The sequence below is a fragment of the Schistocerca serialis genome, chromosome 7 (genome assembly GCF_023864345.2).
Source record: "Schistocerca serialis cubense isolate TAMUIC-IGC-003099 chromosome 7, iqSchSeri2.2, whole genome shotgun sequence".
In the NCBI taxonomy this organism is placed as follows: domain Eukaryota; kingdom Metazoa; phylum Arthropoda; class Insecta; order Orthoptera; family Acrididae; genus Schistocerca; species Schistocerca serialis.
In genome coordinates this window covers 45,025,538-45,048,698 of record NC_064644.1, presented here as the reverse complement: position 1 = coordinate 45,048,698, position 23,161 = coordinate 45,025,538, and positions in this window count along the sequence as shown.

Sequence of the window (23,161 nt, the reverse complement as noted above, 5' to 3'; positions counted from 1 at the left end):
TTGGAGGTGAGCCGCCAGCAGTGGTGAATGTGGGGAGAGAGATGGCGGAGTTTTGTAATTTGTCAGGAACTGCTATATTTATATATGATGATATCAAGGTAAATACATTGTTTGTTCTCTATTAATATCTTTCATTTGCTAACTATCCCTATCAGTAGTTAGTGCCTTTAGTAGTTTGAATCTTTTATTTAGCTGGCAGTAGTGGCGCTTGCTGTATTGCAGTAGTGGGAGAAACGAAGATTATTGTGAGGTAAGTGATTTAGTGATTTGTGAAAGGTATAGTTTAATGTTAGTCAGGGCCATTCTTTTGTAGGGATTTTTGAAAGTCAGATTGCGTTGCGCTAAAAATATTTTATGTCAGTTTAAGCACAGTCGTGTATAATTGTTCAAAGGGGACGTTTCAACCTTCCGCCGACCACTGGCGACAACATCGATGTACTGTGGAGACCTCACGCCCCACGTGTTGAGCAATTCGGCGGTACGTCCACCCGGCCTCCCGCATGCCCACTATACGCCCTCGCTCAAAGTCCGTCAACTGCACATACGGTTCACGTCCACGCTGTCGCGGCATGCTACCAGTGTTAAAGACTGCGATGGAGCTCCGTATGCCACGGCAAACTGGCTGACACTGACGGCGGCGGTGCACAAATGCTGCGCAGCTAGCGCCATTCGACGGCCAACACCGCGGTTCCTGGTGTGTCCGCTGTGCCGTGCGTGTGATCATTGCTTGTACAGCCCTCTCGCAGTGTCCGGAGCAAGTATGGTGGGTCTGACACACCGGTGTCAATGTGTTCTTTTTTCCATTTCCAGGAGTGTACTTCATTCCAGCCAGGACACCGCTAGAATTTGACACTATCTCTCCAACATTCTGCAATACTATAATGAAACCTATTCACGAGCCCATGAATCCGAAGGAAGAAGTACTCGAGTGCTCAGGTCGAAGTGCTTTTGCTAGCGTTATCACCCCTGACCAGCTCACTCATCGAAAATTTGGGCGAGTTAGCCAGGGAGCTGTACCTCCTTCCACGCTAATCGAGATTTTAATGTAATTTTATATTATCTGCTGCTTTGAAGGAGTAATTAATATTGCCAGATTACATGGTGCGAGACCGACTCTTTTTGCCTATATTTTCTTGAATTTGAGAAGCAGTTTCTATTCTAAATAGCAAATACACAATTTAAATGCATAGCTGTGAATCGATGGCTCAGTTTCTGTGAGATATACATAGGCATGCAAGGTCACCTGGACCAATGGGGTCCTGCCCCCTTGCGATAAACAGCTGATCCTGTGCTCTCCCTTCAGCAAATTTCTGGCCCTCTTTTCGTCTATCCCTTCACAAAGAGCTGTTGTACCTCTCGAAACCCTCAGCCAGCATGCCTGGCCGATACTTTCCACTTCTGCATCCACCTTCACATCATCTTAGCGTTTAACCCCAGCACTTGTATTAGACTTGGTGTCTCCCTAGATATGTGTTCTGTTCCATTATGTTAGTCCTAGGTGTAGTTCCCATAATTGTGGCAGAGTGGATTGTAAGGTACCACCGGCTACACCAGGAGTTGGAGGCTCCATCTTTGGATAAAAAATGGCTCTGAGCACTATGGGACGACAACACACACATTCATGCCCGAGGCAGGATTCGAACCTGCGACCGTAGCGGTCCCGCGGTGACAGACTGTAGCGCCTGGAACCACTCGGCCATTCTGGCCGGCAGGCTCCATCTTTGGTTGGCCTTTCTGTTACTAGTGGAAATCACGAGGCAGGCAATGGTGGTGGTCGGTGCTTGCTGTTGCAGAGTGTGCTAGCCTTACATTCAGAGGGATACGCATCATTTCAAGATTGGCAACCGCAATTTGAATCTTCTTACACGGTCATGGTATGTTTGTATCACAGCACAATAAAAATGAGATGTTTTTAACAATAATTATAATGCACATCAGAGGGGAACTCCTAAGATTAAAGCATTCCATCGAATATGTGTTCTATAACGCTCTGGTAATGGAAAATTTGGAAATTTGTGGTAAGTTCCTATGTGACCAAGCTGCTGAGGTCATCGGTCTCTATGCTTACACACTGCTTAGTCTAACTTAAACTAACTTACGCTAAGGACAACACATACACCCGAACCTCCGACGTTGGGAGCCTCCCGAACCGTGGCAAGAAGCCCCAGACCGCACGGCTACCCCAAGCGGCATTGGTAGTGAGGAGGGGCGCTGTAGAAATGTCGTGCTATTATCTATGGTGAATAGTACCTTGACTGGTGAAGTCCATATGGACGAGGTGGTGTCAGACGTATAAAAATCGAATGTGGAAAGAGAAAATTAACATGGTAAGACAGTCGCAAATCAACAGCTGTCATGCGAAATCAAAGAGTGGTGTGATTTTACCCATGGTGACCTTCTTGGTCAATGCATACTGCTATGTCGACAAATTGGACCCGTGTACATAACTGTCTTAGGAGAAACGCTGGCTACGCTAGTGCATTAAGTGCCAGACGGTGGAGTCCTGGCACCATTCACTCTGCCGCCTCCCTGGGCTCGGGGTAAGTCTGTGGGTTCGGAGTTGAGGCCCAGTATATCTCGTTAATAGCATCAGAGTCCTGGTACAGTGAAATCAGAACACAAGCGCGACTGCTCAACTGGAGCCATCAATCACAGTGTCTTTGCGGGAATACGTTAATGCAGGCACACTTTAGTGCTTATGGTGGAGAGTTTGGGAATCTCCTGTGGTGTGGTGACTGTATGCCCTGTGGCGATGCAGCACGTAACTAGTATTAACATTGGCTTATGTTCATAGGAATGTTTAGACTTGTTTGGATGACTTTCTTACACATGCTTTTCTTACACAGTGTGCCGTAGTAGACCAATCTGCGTAAAATGACTCGTCAAGTAGCATATGATCAAATCCATTTTTATTGCTTCCTTTTTGATGCTTGATAAATGGTACAGACGTGAGGCAACAGTCACGTGTTAGACGTATTGATTTGACACACTACTGGTCATTAAAATTGCTACGCCAAGAAGAAATGCAGATGATAAACGGGTATTCATTGGACAAATATATTACACTAGAACTGACATGTGATTATATTTTCACGCAATTTGGGTGCATAGATCCTGAGAAATCAGTACCCAGAATAACCACCTCTGGACGTAATAACATCCATGATACTCCTAGGCATTGAGTCAAACAGAGCTTGGATGGCGTGTACAGGCACAGCTGCCCATGCAGCTCCAACACAATACCACAGTTCATCAAGAGTACTGACTGGCGTATTGTGACGAGCCAGTTGCTCCGTCGCCATTGACCAGACGTTTTCAATTGGTGAGACATCTGGAGAATGTGCTGGCCAGGGCAGCAGTCGAACATTTTCTGTATCCAGAAAGGCCCGTAAAGGACCTGCAATATGCGGTCGTGCATTATCCTGCGGAAATGTAGGGTTTCGGAGGGATCGAATGAAGGGTAGAGCCACGGGTCGTAACGCATCTGAAATGTAACGTCCACTGTTCAAAGTGCCGTCAATGCGAACATGAGGTGACCGAGACGAGTAACCAATGGCACCCTATACCATCACGCTGGGTGATACGCCAGTATGGCGATGACAAATACACGCTTCCCATGATGCTGCAAACAGAACCTGGATTCAACCGAAAAAATAACGTTTTGCCATTCGTGCACCCAGGTTCGTCGTTGAGTACACCATCGCAGGCGGTCCTGTCTGTGATGTAGCGTCAAGGGTAACCGCAGCCATGGTCTCCGAGCTGATAGCCCATGCTGCTGCAAACGTCGTCTAACTGTTCGTGCAGATGGTTGTTGTCTTGCAAACGTCCCCATCTGTTGACTCAGTGATCCAGACGTGGCTGCACGATCCATTACAGCCATGCGGATAAGATGCCTGTCATCTCGACTGCTAGTGACCCAAGGCCGTTGGGATCCAGCACGGCGTTCCATATTACCCTCCTGAACCCCCTGATTCCATATTCTGCTAACAGTCATTGGATCTCGACCAACGCCAGCAGGAATGTCGGGATACGATAAACCGCATTCGCGATAGGCTACAATCGGACCTTTATCAAAGTCGGAAACGTGATGGTCTGCATTTCTCCTGCTTACACGAGGCATCACAACAACGTTTCACCAGGCAACGCCGGTCAACTGCTGTTTGTGTATGAGAAATCGGTTGCAAACATTCCTCATGTCAGCACGTTGAAGGTGTCGCTACCGGCGTCAACATTGTGTGAATGCTCTGAAAAGCTAATCATTTGCATATCACAGCATTTTCTTCCTGTCCATTAAATGTCGCGTCTGTAGCACGTCGTCTTGTTGGTGTAGCAATTTTAATGGCCAGTAGTGTATTTCTACTAGCACAAGATCGGAAGTGAGCGACGTGCGACAGACTAGAGAGGTAACCAGAAAGGAACATTAAGCAGCCAAAAGTGGTGGACGATCAGTTTCTCTCTGCTACTGAATGCGTGTGATGTGCAAACTTCAACACTGGCTGACTTCTGGAGATGAGTGGGGCAGTGTGGGGTGTGGTCAGTGGGGATGGCCCCATCACCTTTCGCTAACAATAACCCTGTTATAGAGGAGAAACATTAAACTATAAGAATCCCGTGTGGTTTACACACTGAAAAGCCAAATAAACTGTTACACCACGTACCATGGACTGGACTAAGGTCTGGAAGCAGTGCTGGAAGGAGCTGACACCATGAAGCCTGCAGGGCTCTCGATAAATCTCTAAGAGTACGAGGGGGTGGAGATCTCTTTTGAACAGCAAATTGCAAGGCTTCCCAGATACGCTCAATAATGTTCAGGTCTTGGGAGTGTTTAAACTCAGAAGAGTGTTCCTGGAGCCACTCTGTAGCAATTCTGGACAGCTAGAACAGTTTCCTGCTGATACGCAGGGTCCGTGGATTCATGAGGTTGCCTCCATACCTGTACACCTCCATCTGCTTCAAACAATTTGAAACGCGACTCGTCCGGCCAGGCAGCATGTTTCCAAACATCAACACTTCAATGTCGGTGTTGTCGGGCCCAGGTGAAGCGTAAAGCTTTGTGTCGTGCTATCATCAAGGGTACACGGCTCCGAAAGCCCATATAGATGAAGTTTCGTTGAATGGTTTTCACGCTGACGCTTGTTGACGGCCTAGCATTGAAATATGCAGCAGTTTGCAGAAGGGTTGCACTTCTGTTGTGTTGAACGATTCTCTTCAGTTGTTGATCCCGTTGTTGCAGGACCTATTACCGTCCGCAGCGATGTCGGAGATGTGATGTTTTATTGTATTCCTTATATTCAAGGTACATTCGTGTAATGGTCGTATGGGAAAATCCTCAGTTTATCTCTACCTCCGACATGCTGTGTCCCATCGCTCAAGCGCAGACTACAACACCATGTTCAAACTCACATGTATCTTGATACCCTGCTATTGTAACAGCAATGAACGATCTAACAACTGCGCCAGACACTTGTCTTATTTAGGTGTTGCCGACCGCAGTGCAGCATTGTGCCTGTTTACAGATCTCTGTATTTGAATACGCATGCCTATAGCAGTTTCCTTGGAGCTTCAGTGTATTATTTGTACGATGAAATTGACGTTAATATAGAATATTATTTCAGTACTACTGCTAGTTGTTTCTGCTCTCCCAAGCCATTTATTTCATTCTTCTACATAAAATTAAATGCTCATTGTTTGTTATGCCATCTTGTCATCAGCTGTTGTTTGGATCGTCTTCCACCTCAGTAGTGATTAATCAGTATATGAATAGCGGAATAGGTCAATTGTACTCAGCTCTCCTCTTTTATTAATAGCAAAATATCCTGCCCTATGCATGTACAATATCCATATACTCAAAGGTAAGTTTGGATGCTGTTTCTGGAATGCATGTTGCTATGGGAAACTTTGCAGTCTGTTTATCCATATAACAACGACCACATGGTAGGCGTGACTTCCCTCTTTCTCAACAGTACAAGCAAATTTTGTCTTTTAACTACGTTATGATTCAATTATGTTGATCATGTATTTCAATGATAGATCGTTTTTACATCCAAGTTTCGTACTTACAGTCGAGAGGAACAATCTTCATTGCACAGCGTTCAGAAGCAAGCTGAAGTATCCACACTATAATTTCCTTAGGATTTTATGAGTCATTGACTACTGCTTGATGTTCATTTCCATAACCTATGCATATACTTTTTCCGTTGCGCAGATTTATCTTAATGTGTGTTACTGTGACAAACTTATTTACTTACATGTAGTCAAACAGCGTTCACAAATTGCATATTTGGTCATAAGAAATTGGCCCCCTTCTAACAGCCGTGTACCGCAAGTCTCTAGAGGAATGGAAAGTTCCAAATAATTGGAAAAGAGCACAGGTAGTCCCAGTCTTCAAGAAGGGTCGTCGAGCAGATGCGCAAAACTATAGGCCTATATCTCTGACGTCGATTTATTGTAGAATCTTAGAACATGTTTTTTGCTCGCGTATCGTGTTGTTTCTGGAAACCCAGAATCTGCTCTGTAGGAATCAACATGGATTCCGGAAACAGCGATCGTGTGAGACCCAACTCGCTTTATTTGATCATTGGACCCAGAAAATATTAGATACAGGCTGTCAGGTAGATGCCATTTTCCTTGACTTCCGGAAGGCGTTCGGTACAGTTCCGCACTGTCGCCTGATAAACAAAGTAAGAGCCTACGGAACATCAGGCCAGCTGTGTGGCTGGATTGAAGAGTTTTTAGCAAACAGAACACAGCATGTTGTTATCAATGGACAGACGTCTACAGACGTTAAAGTAACCTCTGGCGTGCTACAGGGGAGTGTTATGGGACCATTGCTTTTCACAATATATATAAATGACCTAGTAGATAGTGTCGGAAGTTCCATGCGGCTTTTCGCGGATGATGCTGTAGTATACAGAGAAGTTGCAGCATTAGAAAATGGCAGCGAAATGCAAGAAGATCAGCAGCGGATAGGCACTTGGTGCAGGGAGTGGCAACTGACCCTTAACATAGACAAATGTAATGTATTGCGAATACATAGAAAGAAGGATCCTTTATTGTATGATTATATGATAACGGAACAAACACTGGTAGCAGTTACTTTTGTAAAATATCTGCGAGTGTGCGTGCGGAACGATTTGAAGTGGAATGATCATATAAAATTAATTGTTGGTAAGGAGGGTACCAGGTTGAGATTCATTGGGAGAGCCCTTAGAAAATGTAGTCCATCAACAAAGGAGGTGGCTTACAAAACACTCGTTCGACCTATACTTGAGTATTGCTCATCAGTGTGGGATCCGTACCAGGTCGGGTTGACGGAGGAGATAGAGAAGATTCAAAGAAGAGCGGTGCGTTTCGTCACAGGGTTATTTGGTAAGCGTGATAGCGTTAGAGATGTTTAGTAAACTCAAGTGGCAGACTCTGCAAGAGAGGCGCTCTGCATCGCCGTGTAGCTTGCTCGCCAGGTTTCGAGAGGGTGCGTTTCTGGATGAGGTATCGAATATATTGATTCCCCCTACTTATACCTCCCGAGGAGATCACGAATGTAAAATGAGAGAGATTCGAGCGCGCACGGAGGCTTTCCGTCAGTCGTTCTTCCCGCGAACCATACGCGACTGGAACAGGAAAGGGAGCTAATGACAGTGGCACGTAAATTGCCCTCCGCCACACCGTTGGGTGGCTTCCGGAGTATAAATGTAGATGTAGATTTAGATGTAGAAACAGACATACAACAGTGAATAGTTGTATAGATGAGAGTTTTTTCTAAGTACTAATGACAGTGGACATGTTTTTTAACACAGTACACACGTCTTGGCTCAAATGGCTCTGAGCACTATGGGACTCAACTGCTGAGGTCATTAGTCCCCTAGAACTTAGAACTAGTTAAACCTAACTAACCTAAGGACATCACAAACATCCATGCCCGAGGCAGGATTCGAACCTGCGACCGTAGCGGTCTTGCGGTTCCAGACTGCAGCGCCTTTAACCGCATGGCCACTTCGGCCGGCTACACACGTCTTACTAGTTAATGAGGGTGGCGAAAACATTTGTTGAGCGGGCAATGAGCATACAGTACATAGTGGAAATAATCCTCTAGCTGCTTCTGCAGTGTTCATAAATGTTATCCATGGTGGGACTTCCACTGCAGATTTTCAGCATTCTGTGTTATCCTACTTCCCCGTCACCCCCCGAGGCGGCCGCGACACAGCGTCTTTGCCAGCTCCAGTGCTCTTGGTGTCTGGAGACCCGCTCAGCGTGGCGTGGGGTTGCATTAGGGTTGGGGAAGATGGGAGTGGGTGGGGAACGGAAGCGGCGGGGAGGAGGGGAGTTTCCGTGTAATTACCTGTCAGCCACAGCGCGGCGCCAAACAGCCAAATGTTTCTAAATGAGGCCGCCACGGCAGCCGTGGCGCCACCGCCGCTGCGACACCCAAGTGCGGACGTCTCGCCGAAACAGCTCAGCAACAGATGGGCTGCGCGCCGTTTCAGTGCTACAACACTACACTGGCTGTCGAACGCTCTAAGAGTTGCAGTACTCACGGAAGCGAGAAAAACAAGGCTGCTCTCGGAAATCCGAACACTTGTTTGCAGGAGGGACTCAAAAGACGCTCGCTTGCTGACAGGAGCATTGTCCAGCAGTAGTGCTTCGTCAACAGGGTGGACAAAGTGTCGTGTCCCGAGAGGGAGTGAGATTGACACGAATTGTATTCAGGGGGCTTTCCTCAATCGATCTCTAGAAGAGTAGAAGTAGGCGCGGGCAGGTTCTGTAACTCCGACAGCTAGAAGGAGCAAGCCAATGCTGAGGTGTAGGATACCGAACTCGGTGAGGAGTGATTACTGCTGCAGGGTAGAATTCATAAGAGCCCTTATAGTTTGATAACTGAGAATCCCTACTGGCACTATCTTGCACTACTTCTGTCAGTGGAATCTCTTACTCTGGAATCTATCTCCCTGGTTGTTGCGGAGCCGAGGTCAGCGAATCGTACTAAGTTCCCACTTCTGCCGTAAAACGACACGGAGCTTGCATAGTTATACTCAGCAGATCTCCACTGCCTATAGGATCCTCCTGACCCCCTATTTATACTACCTTCGTGCGTCACGAAAAGCTTCTAGAACATTCTAGTAGGTTCTATATATCTGGCCCAGAGGCTGGCCACACTTACTAGTACATTTCCATCATTACGAGACGCGTGAAAGCTATTTGGTTCCCTGTTATCGTCACGTAAGCTTATTTGCCTTCTGGCGCCGCTGTGCCGGCGCTGGGTAAACGCTATAATCAAATACAGTCGCAACGTTTCCTTCCTGGAACGTGCTGCTTCGTTGCTTTAAGAGCTGAATTATTCTTACTATTGTCAATTTATAATTATTGTTGAGTTAGATTCGCAACGACTGAGTACACATTAGTTTGATTATTAGGTCTTTGCAGTCATTTGTTTGGCTCGAGTCGTATTGTATTGCAGTTTCAGTTGTGTTGTTAATTAGCACTAGTAGGACTAAGAAACCAATATGTTCATTAATGTCAACACTAACAGTGTATATATATTCTGCAAAGTGACTCGTTTCACATCATTTCGATAAAAGAATCGTTCGAATGATCTACAGACGATGCAACTAACTAACTTGCTGCATGTTGCTGAACGGCACATTACTCGCAACTTTCAGAATATATAGTAATGTTTCACGTAGTAACACGACTGACTTCGCTATCGTGTTTACTGTTCTACATACACAAGCACTCTTCGCTGGCTACCTTACCGTGTGTTCAGCAGGGTACTTTGTGTTTCGCTGTCACTTCCTCCACTCCTCTTCCAGTCGAGAATGATGCGCGAGTAAAATGACTGTTTTTACGTCTTTCTGCGAATTTTAGAAATAAACCACGTCGCAATGCAAAACTTCTCTCTCATTGCGTCTGCCACTAGAGTTGAGTGTACATCCCCGTGAGGCCATGGTGCTTGTTAAGCGAAACTGCGATGCGCTGTTCTTCTTTCTCGTAACCTACCTTCTTCATTGATCAACTACGCTTGTTGGGTTGTTCCACTGAATCTCTGTCAGAATATGAGCTTTCCTACAATTATTTTCATGTAGTGGTTCCACTTTAAATCGCTCCGTAGGTATATTCCCCGATAGTTAATGGGTGTGACCGCTCTCGCTGTTATTGCTTTGTTCATGTGTATGGATGTTTCAGTACATTTTCTTTCCTTTCTTCCACCCACTGTTAACAACGGTCACGTACTACTTAATAAGTGATATATCGAATACTATTTTCTGCTGCGATTTGCCAAATGGAAATATCCCCTAAGCCCGTTTCCTCTCAGTTGTAAAATATCCACGCCAGAGGGCACCATCTGATAAGCTGCCCCGTCGACGTCATCAGTGTCCAGGGACAGAGGTTTCCCAGCTCTCCAAGAGGTGAACAGTGGGAGCCCTCGCTCAGTCCACATGCCTGAGAGTGTGGTGCATTCAGATGGCGAAATTGCTGAAACCAGTGTGTAACGATAAACAGCAGTAGAAACAGTACTAGAAAAACGACTGCTGCGTCCATACTATCTTAAGAGCGCCCAGACCACAAGACCACCATGGCAGATTGCAACTAAGTCAACAACTCTTGCCTGAATACCTCAATGGATCTTGGCTCAGATCAACTGCTCTCTTCTAACATTTTATTACTGATGTGGCAGGGTTCGTAAGAGATCGTTTTCTTTTGGATGGCCCTCACAGCCTAATAAATTTGAAGACGGACATTACTCCACCAGGTTGTATTTATTTCGTTCGCGCTACCAGTTTCGGGCACTGCTCATTCTGATTAGTAAGAGGGAGGTTACAGGTTGACACTATAAATCTACAGCCAAGAAGAATTGCCCGTAGTTAATTAAGAATACCCCCTTTCCGCCATTCCAAGGGCGTTTCCAGTGAGTCACGAACGCTACTTATCTAAATTTTCAGCGCCCTCTCATGTGAATTTCAAGAAAAACATTATTTGACTGGGTTGTGTTTAAAATATCTTATTTGCGCTACCAGTTTCGGGCACTGCTCATTCTGAAGTGCACCTTTAGTAACAGATGTGGGTACATTGTTGTCGCTTCATTATGCACAAATAAGAATGGCACACAATTTTTAACGAAGTGACAACAATGTATCCACATCTCTTCCTGCAGATACAGTTGAGAATGGGCGGTGCCCGAAACTAATAGCGCAAATAAAATGTTTTAAACAAAACCTAGTCAAATAACCTTTTTCTTGAAATTCACATGAGAGGGCGCTGAAAATTTAGATAAGTAGCGTTCGTGATTCACTGAAAACGCCCTTGGAATGGCGGAAAGGGGGCATTCTTAATTAACGTATGGACAATTCTTCTTGGCTGTAGATTTATAGTGTCAACCTGTAACCTCCCTCTTACTAGTCGGCCTATCCTGCTTGCCATATAAATTATGACCGTGGATCGCGGCTATGCGTAATGGATTTTTTTTTCTAATTGCATAAGGCTATCTTTCCCGAAGAAGTGATACCGATAAGTAGGAGGAAAGTGTACAACCGACCCTTCTGATGGAAAGTCTACTAAAAATAAAAGTAATTAAACCGAACAGGGCTATAATTTCGAAAATGAAAGTTATTTTGTGCATTCACTCACGAACAACACTGGACAGAAAGGGGTACCACTGATCATGAATCCAAAAGTTACACTAATAAACGAAAAGGAAGTAATTAACGGTCGCCAGCCCACTTGAGCAATTTACATACAAAATCCTGTACAAGATGATGGGAAAGAAAAACAAGTGTTATTAAATTCTGACGTGGCAACTAAAGGTTGCCACTTTCTTTTTTTTTCTTTTTCTTTTTACACTAGTTTTAAGTCAGTATGTAATGATAAAGAAAAGTGAGAAGTCACTCTTACGTTATGTTTGACATTAAATTTTGAAAAAGGCAATCGAGTAATGATTTGAAAATATGCAGTTAAACTGTATGTTAGTACTGAACTTCGTTACGTGAACAATGACTTTCGGTGACCTCAGCATAACGTCATCAAAGAAATTTGAAAACAAGCAAGCACTTTTTACTTTGCCGTTACTTATTTTGCAAATTGCCTTTTTTACTGACTTGAACAGAATTAAATACTAGAACACGTACCAAACCAAACAGCCATGTGCTCCAAGCTATATGTAAAATAAATAAAACATCCGCACTCTTAATTGGTGCATTTATTTAGATTTGGATTTTTTCCAGTGATTGATTCTCAAATTTGAAAATTGAAATTGGTTTACTTTATTCATATACTGAAGCCTCTGTTGTACAACAGTTAATTGAACGTAGACTGAGGCTAAAATTCTTAAAAGAGAAATTATTAATTAATAAAATGGCTGTAACTATTCAATTTGTTTCTTATGACACTTAGTTAGCACATTAGGAAAAAAAAGGAACAAGGATCCTGCTTCGTAACAATGTCTGGGGGCAATGAGGACACAATCGCCCTGAGTTTAGCTGATTATTATTTAAATAAATCTTATCAATCAAATCACATTCAGTGGTGCTGCCGGGTTAGCCGTTAGTACTTTCTACCAATGAACAGTCTTACTTCAGTGCTGTGCATTAGACGAAACACGGAGCCGACGACGAAACTGTGTTGCTGGAACTGCTGCTGTTGTTGAAGATGGTAGCATATTGTGGAGCCACGGCTAATTATAGGAACGGGCAGTCGTAATTAATACAGCCTCTTCCGCCCGTCCACTGTCCGTACTCCTGCTCTAGACATCTGGCCGGCGAGCGTACATGATGCCGCCGAAAATGGTACACTCTACTGCGAGAGCGCAACACCACACTTCCGCACACTAGAAGCGCTGGAACCCGTCTCTCGCTCTCTCCGCGCGCTCTGCGCAACAACTCCCTACCCAAAGATTTTACGACGTACAAGCACTGCTATTATCTTTACTAGCCGATGCAAATAACAATTCCTTTGGATTTTTCCCAGAGCTTATAAGTTTCACAGTAAAATACAGATAAATACAATGAAATGTCAACAGACTTCTACCTAAATGTACACATACAGTGAAGCAATGTCCTTACTTATTATAAGAAAGCATTTAAATTACACATATTTACAGACAATTCAAAAAAAGTTATATATCGGTAGCAGGTGCCATGCATCCTGCATTTTCGGTTTACAAACCCTGCCACAGCATATGTTAATTGTGCACATTAGCTGGACTTTCTCATTAACTTATTACTATCCTTGCTGGAAGATGTGATATGGCATGAAAGATTACAGCTGAGGTTCATGTAAGACGGCACACCAGAACATTTTCCAAGTAAGGTGGATGATCATTTGATGCTCACATTTTGGGATCGCTGGATTTGTTGGAAAGGCCTACGCATCGACCGTCAGTCGCCTAGTCCTTACGTTATGAACAGTGCCAAGAATATCGCAGACAGTGGGACCTCTCTGACTTAGTATCTCTGTTACTGATAAGAGTACCTTTTGCTAATTGAAGTAAACCATTGTTTCTTTTCTTCCGTTATATTTTCTTCTGTAGCTTTGGTATCGAAACCCAGGTTGTTACTGATGTGCAAGACAGTCAAGGTAGTTCTCCGTTTCCTTCTGCCCTGCAACATAATTCGTAAATGTCCATATGCCGAAATATAATTACCTTTGCTACTAGACATATCCTTTTAGGAGTATGGGCCTTGATTTTGTTGGGCCATTCTAAATTACAGACAGTGAAACGTCCCCTTTGAACAATTATACACGAGACTGTGCTTAAACTGACACACAATATTTTGTTAGCGCAACGCAATCTGACTTTCAAAATTCCCTACAAAAGAATGGCCCTGACTAACATTAAACTATACCTTTCACAAATCACTTACCTCACAAAAATCTTCGCTGCTCAAGCTACTGCAATACAGCGAGCGCCACTACTGCCAGCTAAATAAAAGATTCAAACTACTGAAGGCACTAACTACTGATAGGGATAGTTAGCAAATGAAAGATATTAATAGAGAACAAACAATGTATTTACCTTAATATCATCACAAGTCATAATATATATATCAGTTCATGACAAATTACAAATCTCCGCCATCTCTCTCCCCACATCCACCACTGCTGGCGGCTCACCTCCAACTGCGCAACGCTACGCGCTGTTCACAGCCAGCTGCCTAACACTACAATGGCGAGTATTACAACAATGCAAAGCAGCCACAGACTGCCCACAGCACAGCCTAGAGGTGGCGTTACTAATAAAAAACCTAAACAGCCTACTTACATAGAGAAAACATAAACAGCCTACTTACATAGCCCCCATGCTCCCCACAAAAAATTTTTACAAATGGTGTTGGGCACTGGCCAATACAGATTTGACAAAAATTTTTCACAATTACAGTAACAAAGATATAAAATGCACACACTTATTGATACAATGTTGGTCAAAAGCTAAAATTGTCTCACAGTCCATAAAGACAGTCCTAATCGTACATAACAGGAGAATAGCAGTGTTTTTCTCAAAGTCTGAGCAGTAAAAGAAAATGCACACGGAAGTAGTGGATTTCCATGCAGTCTTGAAGAAGTAGTGTTGTCCTTCCAACGGAAAGACAGTGCTGACTCTCGACATGCTGACAGGTAATGGGCCACAACAGAGCAAACCCACTGCAGAGTCAGTCGAAGTTTTGATGAAAATTGGTAGGTAGGTCACAGAGCAGACCCACTGTAGTCCTGGTAGAGAGTATGGTATTGGTGGGCCACCAGAGGTGCAGACCCACTGCAGTCCTTGTAGAAATAATGGTATTGGTGGGCCATCAAAGATGTAGACCCACTGTAGTCCTTGCAGAGATAATGGTATTGGTGGGTCATCAAAGATGCAGACCCACTGTAGTCCTTGTAGAGATGGCCAGCAGCCATCTGTTGTGACTGTGCAGGTGCACAATCACCATTGAAGAGTCTTGCGGATAATATAGCAAGTCCATAAACCACCACTTGTGCACTCACAAAGTTTTTGAAATTGTCCTTAGAACCAGCAATGCTGTTATCCAGTCCCTTGCTGAGTTATTAACACAAATGCAAACACTAACAGTCCCTACTTCTCACATATTGTCCGTATACTATGACCAACAGAAACGTGTGCAGTGAAATGGAACTTACAAGTTACTTAATTTGATGAACTGGTGTCTATACAACAATAAATTTACAACATGAAAATACAATTACAAAGGTACAAAATACATCATTAAAGAACATAACAATACAGATAACATTTGTAGTAAAACAGGCGTTACAAAAGAATAGAAATAGACATATACGTCAGTGTTACAGGAATTATGACATGAGTACATACATAGAAGATCAGAATAACATTTGGAACATCAACTTTACACATGAGTATTAAACAGAACGGAATTAATAATGTCTAACATCTTGACAAAGTAAATAACATATTATTAATGCCAATTATATTCGAGGATAACAGTATTCCTCATCATAGTGAATGTAGCTTAATATTAAAAGAAGAAAAAATTCTATGAAACTACACAGAGACAGGAAGAAAACAAATACACAAGGGTACACAAACATATAGTGGGATAACACCAATAGGAAAGGTCAGGGTTCGTTTGCAGTGTAACATTTGGTACTGCAGTCCAACCCAAAACTTCATATATCTTTCCTCTTATTTCATCCTTTGTTTCCACCAAAAAAATTCTATCTAAGCATGCTTTCTGTATTCTGTTCATATTTCTTACAAAATAATTATTTCTGATTGTACAATACTCATTTAGGCCCAAACCGTTTTCATGTAACTTTCAAAGCATTCTTCCCCTATTCTCCATAGTTCGTTTCTTATATAGTCTACCCCCTCTTAAGCTAACTTAAATCTACTGAGCTCAGATATTAAACTAAGGGACGAGACAATGCAGCATCACATAACAAATCAACACAAACAGCAATGCAAAAAAATGCAAATTGGCAAAGCTAGCAGCATAAATGAGCAAAAGTCAAATTCAATAACACTATGCCTGGCAAACAGCAGCAACTTATACCTAAACATGACATAGCGCAAGCAGAAAAAATATTACACTAAACAACAATGCAGATAAGGGAAATGTATATTCACATCTTAATGTCTATGTAATTAAAGTGGTGCACCACAAGAAGTTATTCTACCAAAAAGTTACCAATTACTTGAAAAGAAAATTATGAATGCAGTTACTAGTTCCTTCTTATTGTTCTTTCCTTTCCAAGTGCTCCTTTTTTAAAGAATGTGGATCATAAAATAATTATTTAATAGATCTGTTGACAGAAAGTGTTCACATTAGCAAATGCAGTTTATTTTATAAAAGCAATGCTGCAACACAGCTGGAAAACAGATGTCAAATGAAATAAGCAACTATGAAAAGCAAAGCATAAAAATATCATTCAGTAGTCATGTGACATTTCATAAGTTAGTAGCTCTCAACTCTCGTAGAAAGACGCTTGTCGTAATCAGGTGTGCAGATGTACGAATATTTCCCATCAATTCATAAGCATTTCAGTAATTAGCACAAAGTGCGAGTAATCATATGTTTTCAAGTAACGAGGGTGTCGCATTAGCGATGAAAGGCACACCCTAATGGCTTGTTCTCCAGGTGTTTGACACGTCCCACGTCCCCCTTTTTTTTTTTTCTACCTGTGCCGCTGAAAAGGGCTCGCAATAATGGCTTTTTCTCCAGGCGTCTGACACAGCTGGGTGCCCGCGACGCATTACGTGCAGGTGGTCACTTAACTTTCGTACGGAAATATTTACGACAGCAGTTTCTGCTACCGTTGAAGTCTCATTTAAAAATATTTCACAGGTCAAGAATTAGCGTTGCAAATCTGTAGAAACAAAATCCTATAAATATAAGTGTCCAAAAAAAAATATTCGTCAGCATTGTGATACAGTCACACATTTCATAACTCTTAAAGTACGTTTCTTGGTTTCCAACATCCTTTTCATAAATCAGAGTCCCTAAACACTACTCATTATTCCTTACCTCATTATACATATACATATTCGTCGACACTTCTTCAATATTTCATCGTGAGAAATACGTAGCATAATAAACATTCCTCAACAACATAATACACATCGTCGTCGTAATAATAACATCATAACACTTCAGTCAAATCTCAAAATCGTCGTAACTTCCTCCAATAATTTCTAAGCCAAAAAAAATTCTCTGCTCATGTCAAAAGTGTCAGCTGCCTCAAACGTACTTTAAAAATCATGATCTCATACCAAATACATCATTCAAAGCTCTCGTAGTATCACAATGGTTCCGAAAAATATGAACAGTTTACAAAGTACAGACAAAATACAGTTTCATAAGTGTGAAGTTATCCAACTGTGTAATTACGTAAACATCTGTCACTGATGTAGTAAAAACGTTTGTCTGTCTCAGTTAAATGATCAGATAGCTATGTAATTTGTGTGTTAGAGAAATATGGTACCGATGTGTAAAGTTGTATACGCAAATACCATATTAGCTAGGGTTCCTTGTGCTTGCCAAACACATGGTACACAAAGTAGGCGTGTACCCCCCTGAGGATTAATGTAATTATACCCTCAGGTGTTACAGATTACAGCAATGAAATGAAATGTATCACTGAAAACTTTCTTTGTAATTCAAAAATCTTTAAAAATAAATGTTTTAAGTACAAAATTAATCACTCAAATACGTGTACTGTAGCGCTAAATGTGCGTCTTGTTGCAACATAATCTGTGTGGAAGTGTCGTAGTTATCGTCCTCCGAAAGCTAAGTTCTGCAGAAGCCAATGTACTTACCTCATAATACACAAAAGTGAAATGCTTTGCGTATAGATATCGTAGTTATTACGCTTATTGTTGTAATGAAGAAAGTACTGTACAGTAACGTATTGTTATGCTACGGAAAACCCTGTCTCATTGTAGCTATACTACACAAGTTACTACTAAAACCTGTTTTACTTTCCAGAAGAATTCAGAAAAACTGTGCAGATATAAAACAGAAACACCGCAAAATCAACATTGTACATTGTCACTCATTAGTAGCGTCGTGATAAAAATCGTGTAGCTATCACATAAACTAACCACTGTGTCGTCTGGTATCTCACAGAAAGTACTTTAAACCCAGAATGTATTTTCAAGTAAACCAAAATGTTGCATTAAAATCTCATTAGCAGTACCAGTATGTGTCCTAAGTATGTAACCCTGATATTCGTTACGTAATCGTGCAACTAACAAGCAAGAATGTACAAATACAACACTGTGTCGTCTGTTCACTATAACAATGCATTCGTAATTTCTGTTTTAAAAATGTTCCCTAGGTTCTAGACTGGATATTTAACTTCAAACATTGTTGCATGTTAACAGTTTCTTAAGTCTAACAAAGCATACTAAAAATGTGAAGTGAAAAGTTATATGACAAAGACAAAGTTAAAAAGCAGATTATCTTTCAATAAATGGTTTTACATGTGAAATGTGGTGTAAACCTTTACTCTTCCTAATACGCAGAGTTTCAACTTCAACGCAATTATCATGTGGTATACGTCGGATTCTGTATGGTCCATTGTAAACTAGAAAGAATTTGTGACTCAAGTGTTTCTTCTTATGTGACAATGAATGAGCTTTAATGAGAACCTTCTGACCAATATACAATTTCTTTGCATTTGCTTTACCGTGTAGTTTTCTCCTTTTGTCTGCTGCAGATTTTATATTTTTAAGAGCCAAATCAATTATGTCTTTGTGTCGAAGTTTACGTGTATTTGGGAAAGGTACAAGCTCTCTGATTCTGTTCGGTGGTTCTTCATTCTTCAGTACAAGAGTAGGTGGTAAAGCAGTGGAATCATGAGGCATTTCATTCAGCACGTTTTGAAATAAGTGTAAATATCCGTCCCAATGCTGATGCTTTGTGTGACAATAAAGCCTGCAAAGCTTATTGATTTCTTTCATAATCCGTTCGGAGGGGTTACAATGTGGTGAGTACAATGAAATAAAAACAGGTTTGATTTTATGGTTGCGAAGCATGCGTGACCAAACAGCAGATCTAAATTGCGGTCCGTTATCTGAAATGACTTTAGCAACGTGGCCAACTTCACGTAAGAAATTTTTAACAAATGCGTTGGATACAGACCGTCCGGTGGCTTTACGTAACGGTGTGAAAGAAACAAATTTTGAAGTAAGTTCAACAGCGACTAGAACGTACGAAAATCCATTGGATGTTCTGACAAGCGGTCCCAAGAGATCAACAGCAGCAAATTCTTTTAATTTAGAAGGAATAATAGGAAACAACGGAGCACGATGTGAGACAGTAGATGGTTTCGCCTTTTGACAAAGTTTACAAATAGATAAGACTCTTCGAATTCTTTTTTCCATATTGTTAAAATAACAAGTCGTTCGAAGAATATGATAACATTTTCGTGGACCAAAATGTGCGTAGCTGAAATGAATGTACCAAATGAGCTTATTAACAAAATCGTCTGGAATGCAAAGTACCCATAGCTTGTCATCAACAGTGCAGCGTTTGAAGAGTATGTTGTTTCTAACCAGGTAATAATGCCGAATCTGTGTGTGTGTCTTTTCATGCCATTTGCTCTTGATGTCTTTCCAAATCGGATCTTTATCTTGTTCATGAGCAATGTCCTTTAAAGATGTGGTGATGAAGTTTTCAAAGGCGACTTTCTGAATGTAAAGAATACTGAAATTTTTCTCGAGGTTGCCTTCTGTGGTACTTTTCTCAAGCCCAGCCGGTGCGCGTGACAGTGCGTCCGCAACAATGTTCTCCTTGCCGGGAATGTAGACTATTGTGAAGCGGAATTCTTGCAGAAACAATGCCCAACGTTTTAACCTGTCATGATTTAATTTTGAAGACATAAGAAATTGTAATGCACGATGATCACTGTATACTTTTACGTGCTTACCAGAAAGAAAGAAACGGAATTTGTTAAATGCCCAAACGATAGCTAAAGCTTCTAATTCAGTAACGGAATAATTTTTTTCAGATTTTGTTAGCACTCGGCTAGCAAAAGCAATGGTTTTCTGAACAGTAGTGTCATTTTCTGTGGCTTCTTGAAATAAATGGGCACCAAGACCGACTTTAGAAGAATCCGTGCTAAGGCAGAAATCTTGTGACAGATCTGGATGAGCTAAGATTGGCGCGTGAAGTAACGCTTCTTTCAAAGAATTGAATTCCAACTGTGCTTGTTCGTCCCAGTTCCAAATAGTATTTTTTCCAGTGAGAGAACAAAGTTTTGGTGTAACAAGAATTTGCATATTCAGAAAACGACGGTAAAAATTTACGAGACCTAGAAAACTGCGGACTTGTCTTTTTGTGGATGGAACTGGAATGGCTCTGATTGCTTCTAACTTTTCAGGATCCGGCTGAATGCCTTCAGAAGAAATAATATGTCCCAAAAACTTCACCTTTGTCCTACCGAATTCAGACTTTTCCAAGTTAACTGTAATTCCAGATTCTGCAAAAATACGTAACAAACTGTTGAGGATGCGATTATGTAGTTCCCATGAAGCTTCTGCTATTAGAATATCGTCCACATATAAGGTGATGTGACGTTTTAAGAACTCAGGTAATATCGAATTTAGCCCGCGAATGAATGCTGCTGAAGAAATGTTCAAACGAAAGGGAAGTTTCCGAAACTGATAACAAACGCCGAAACAAAGGAAAGCTGTGTATTTTCTACATTCTGGATGAAGTTCGATCTGATAAAAGCTGGATCTGAGATCAATGGAAGACAACACTTTTACACCATTAAAATTTTGAAGAAGTTCTTCCATCGTCTGCGGCCTGTCTGTTTCAGGAATAATGATAGTATTGATTTGTCTCGAATCTAAGACAAGCCTGATCGATCCATTTTTCTTCTCAACAACATGTAACGGATTGTTGTATGAGCTTACTGCAGGCTCAATAATGCCCTCGTCAAGCATAGATTGTATTTCTGTTCTAACACGGTCCCTATAATGCGCCGGAATTACATATGGTCTAACACAAAATTTAGTATGCTCACGAACACGAAATTGGTATTGAAATCCCTTGATTGTTCCTGTTTTGTGAGTAAAAACTGTGGAATGTTCTTGTAAAATCTCAAAAAGGTCCTGCCTATCAGTGTCATTACAATTCTCAATTGTTTGAATTTTATTCTGAATTAACTTATTAGTGTCAAATGCGCCGTCGATATCATCCCTGTCAGTACTTGCAGAGTGATTGTTAGTGTCTAGTTCCGTAGAAAAGTCCGAACTGTTGTCTAACAGAAGGTAAAGCCGATTAATTTCCTCGTCATGGTTTGAGAGCCAATCTTCAAATTTCAAAGCTACTGACTTACCTTCTTTTTCTAAACTTATTTCAGCATCGTGAAAGCTTAAGATTGCTTTGTATTCATTTAAAAAGTCTACTCCCAGTATAATTTCCGTCGACAATAATGGAACAATGAGAAAGTTCATAGAGAAGCTGTGGCTTTGACAAAAGAATTCTAAATTGGTTTGTTGGCGTACATCTACACCTTTTCCAAAGATTGCACCTTGTAATTTAATCTTACGTAACGGAAGTGTGGGGCAATCGTTCGATTTGTTGCATTTGCTAAAGGCTGTTTCACTGATTACTGAAATGGGACTGCCAGAGTCAAGTACTGCCGTAAATTTTATGTCATTTACAGTAATGTGAATCACAGGATATGCAATATTGTTCTGTTTTATGTCGTGTTCCTGGAGTAAGATGTCCCTAATGTCTTCCATTTTTACGTAATTACTAGCTACGGCAGCTGCGTCGTCAGTTTCATAAGTATGTTTTGTGGCTGCCAGCGGTGTGAGTCATTGCCTATTGTCTCTTTGTTGGCGCGCGTCGTTATTCGGATTTGGAGACCTAACTTCTACAAATTCACCTCCTCGAGAGGGCCCTGCCCTGTTTAAATCCCGCCAGTTCTGATGCAATTCAGGTCTGTCGTTACGATCACATCGTCTGTCGCCATGTCGATAGCTCCTGTAGTTTCTTTCTTGTCGGTTAAGTGGTGGAGAATTTCTCCCTGAATCGTAACTGCGCGCTGGACCGTTGCGTCTAAAGTTATTCTGTCTCCCTTGATAATAATTGTTTTGGTTCCCATATTGTCTGTTTCTCTGATTGTCTCTGTGATAGTCATTACCACGGAGAGGTGATCTTTCCCTGTAATTATTACTACTCTGCCAACGGTTGTCATACGGGTGGTGTCTGTTTTGGTCACGATATGTGTTGTGGGAATAGCCTTGTCGTGTCCAGTTATTATTTCTTTCATCGTGCAATTGTGACAGATGTGACCTGTAATTGTTGTGCTCCTGTTTCCGCGTTCCCCGATTGTCAGTGTCAATTTCCAATTCTTGTAACAGACCCTGAAATGCTTCAATGTCATCTTTGCAACGTCCTGCTAAAATAATATGTCGTAAATGTTCAGGTAATTTGATTAAGCAAATGCGGATGAGTTCTGAGGGGCTGTATGGGTTTGACAGGTACTGATTCTTGTGCAACATGTCTTCAAAATATTTCACAAGACTGGAGAATTCAGATTGTTCGAAATGTTTCATCATTATGATGCCATGTTTTACGCGGTCTTGTGTGGCTTGAGACCAATATGCTGAGAGGAAGGCATGGTAAAATTCTCCTTCACTGTGGCAATCGTGAATGACCGATCGCATTCTTACAGCTGGTTCATTCTCTAAGTAGCCACACATAAATTCTAATCTGTGCTCCAATGACCAGTTGGGAGGAAAACAATGAGAGAATTGATGGAGCCATGCTTGTGGATGAATGTCGTTGCCAGAATTCTTAAATGTTTTGAATTTACGTGTAGTAATGAACAGCTTATAGTCAAAATCATCATGTCGGCGAGTCGCATATCGGTCATTGTTAGGTCGTGTCGGCCGTTCCATCTCAAAATTCGGTGTACCTTGCCAATTTCTTTCATAATTACCGAAATGCCCTGTGTTATTATTTTGTGGCTTTTGCGTATTTCTAAGTTCCTCTTCCCGTGTTGGAGCGCGAGTGTCTTCTGAAATACGTAATTCTTGTATTACCTGTGTCAGCTGATCTTGTACTTCCCGGATTTCTCTTTGGTGTTGCGTATCAATTTGATTCAGATTTTGTTTCAGTTTCCTAATTTGTTCGCTCTGTTCTGTGTCATTAAAGACTACCGGTTTTGCGTCATTCAG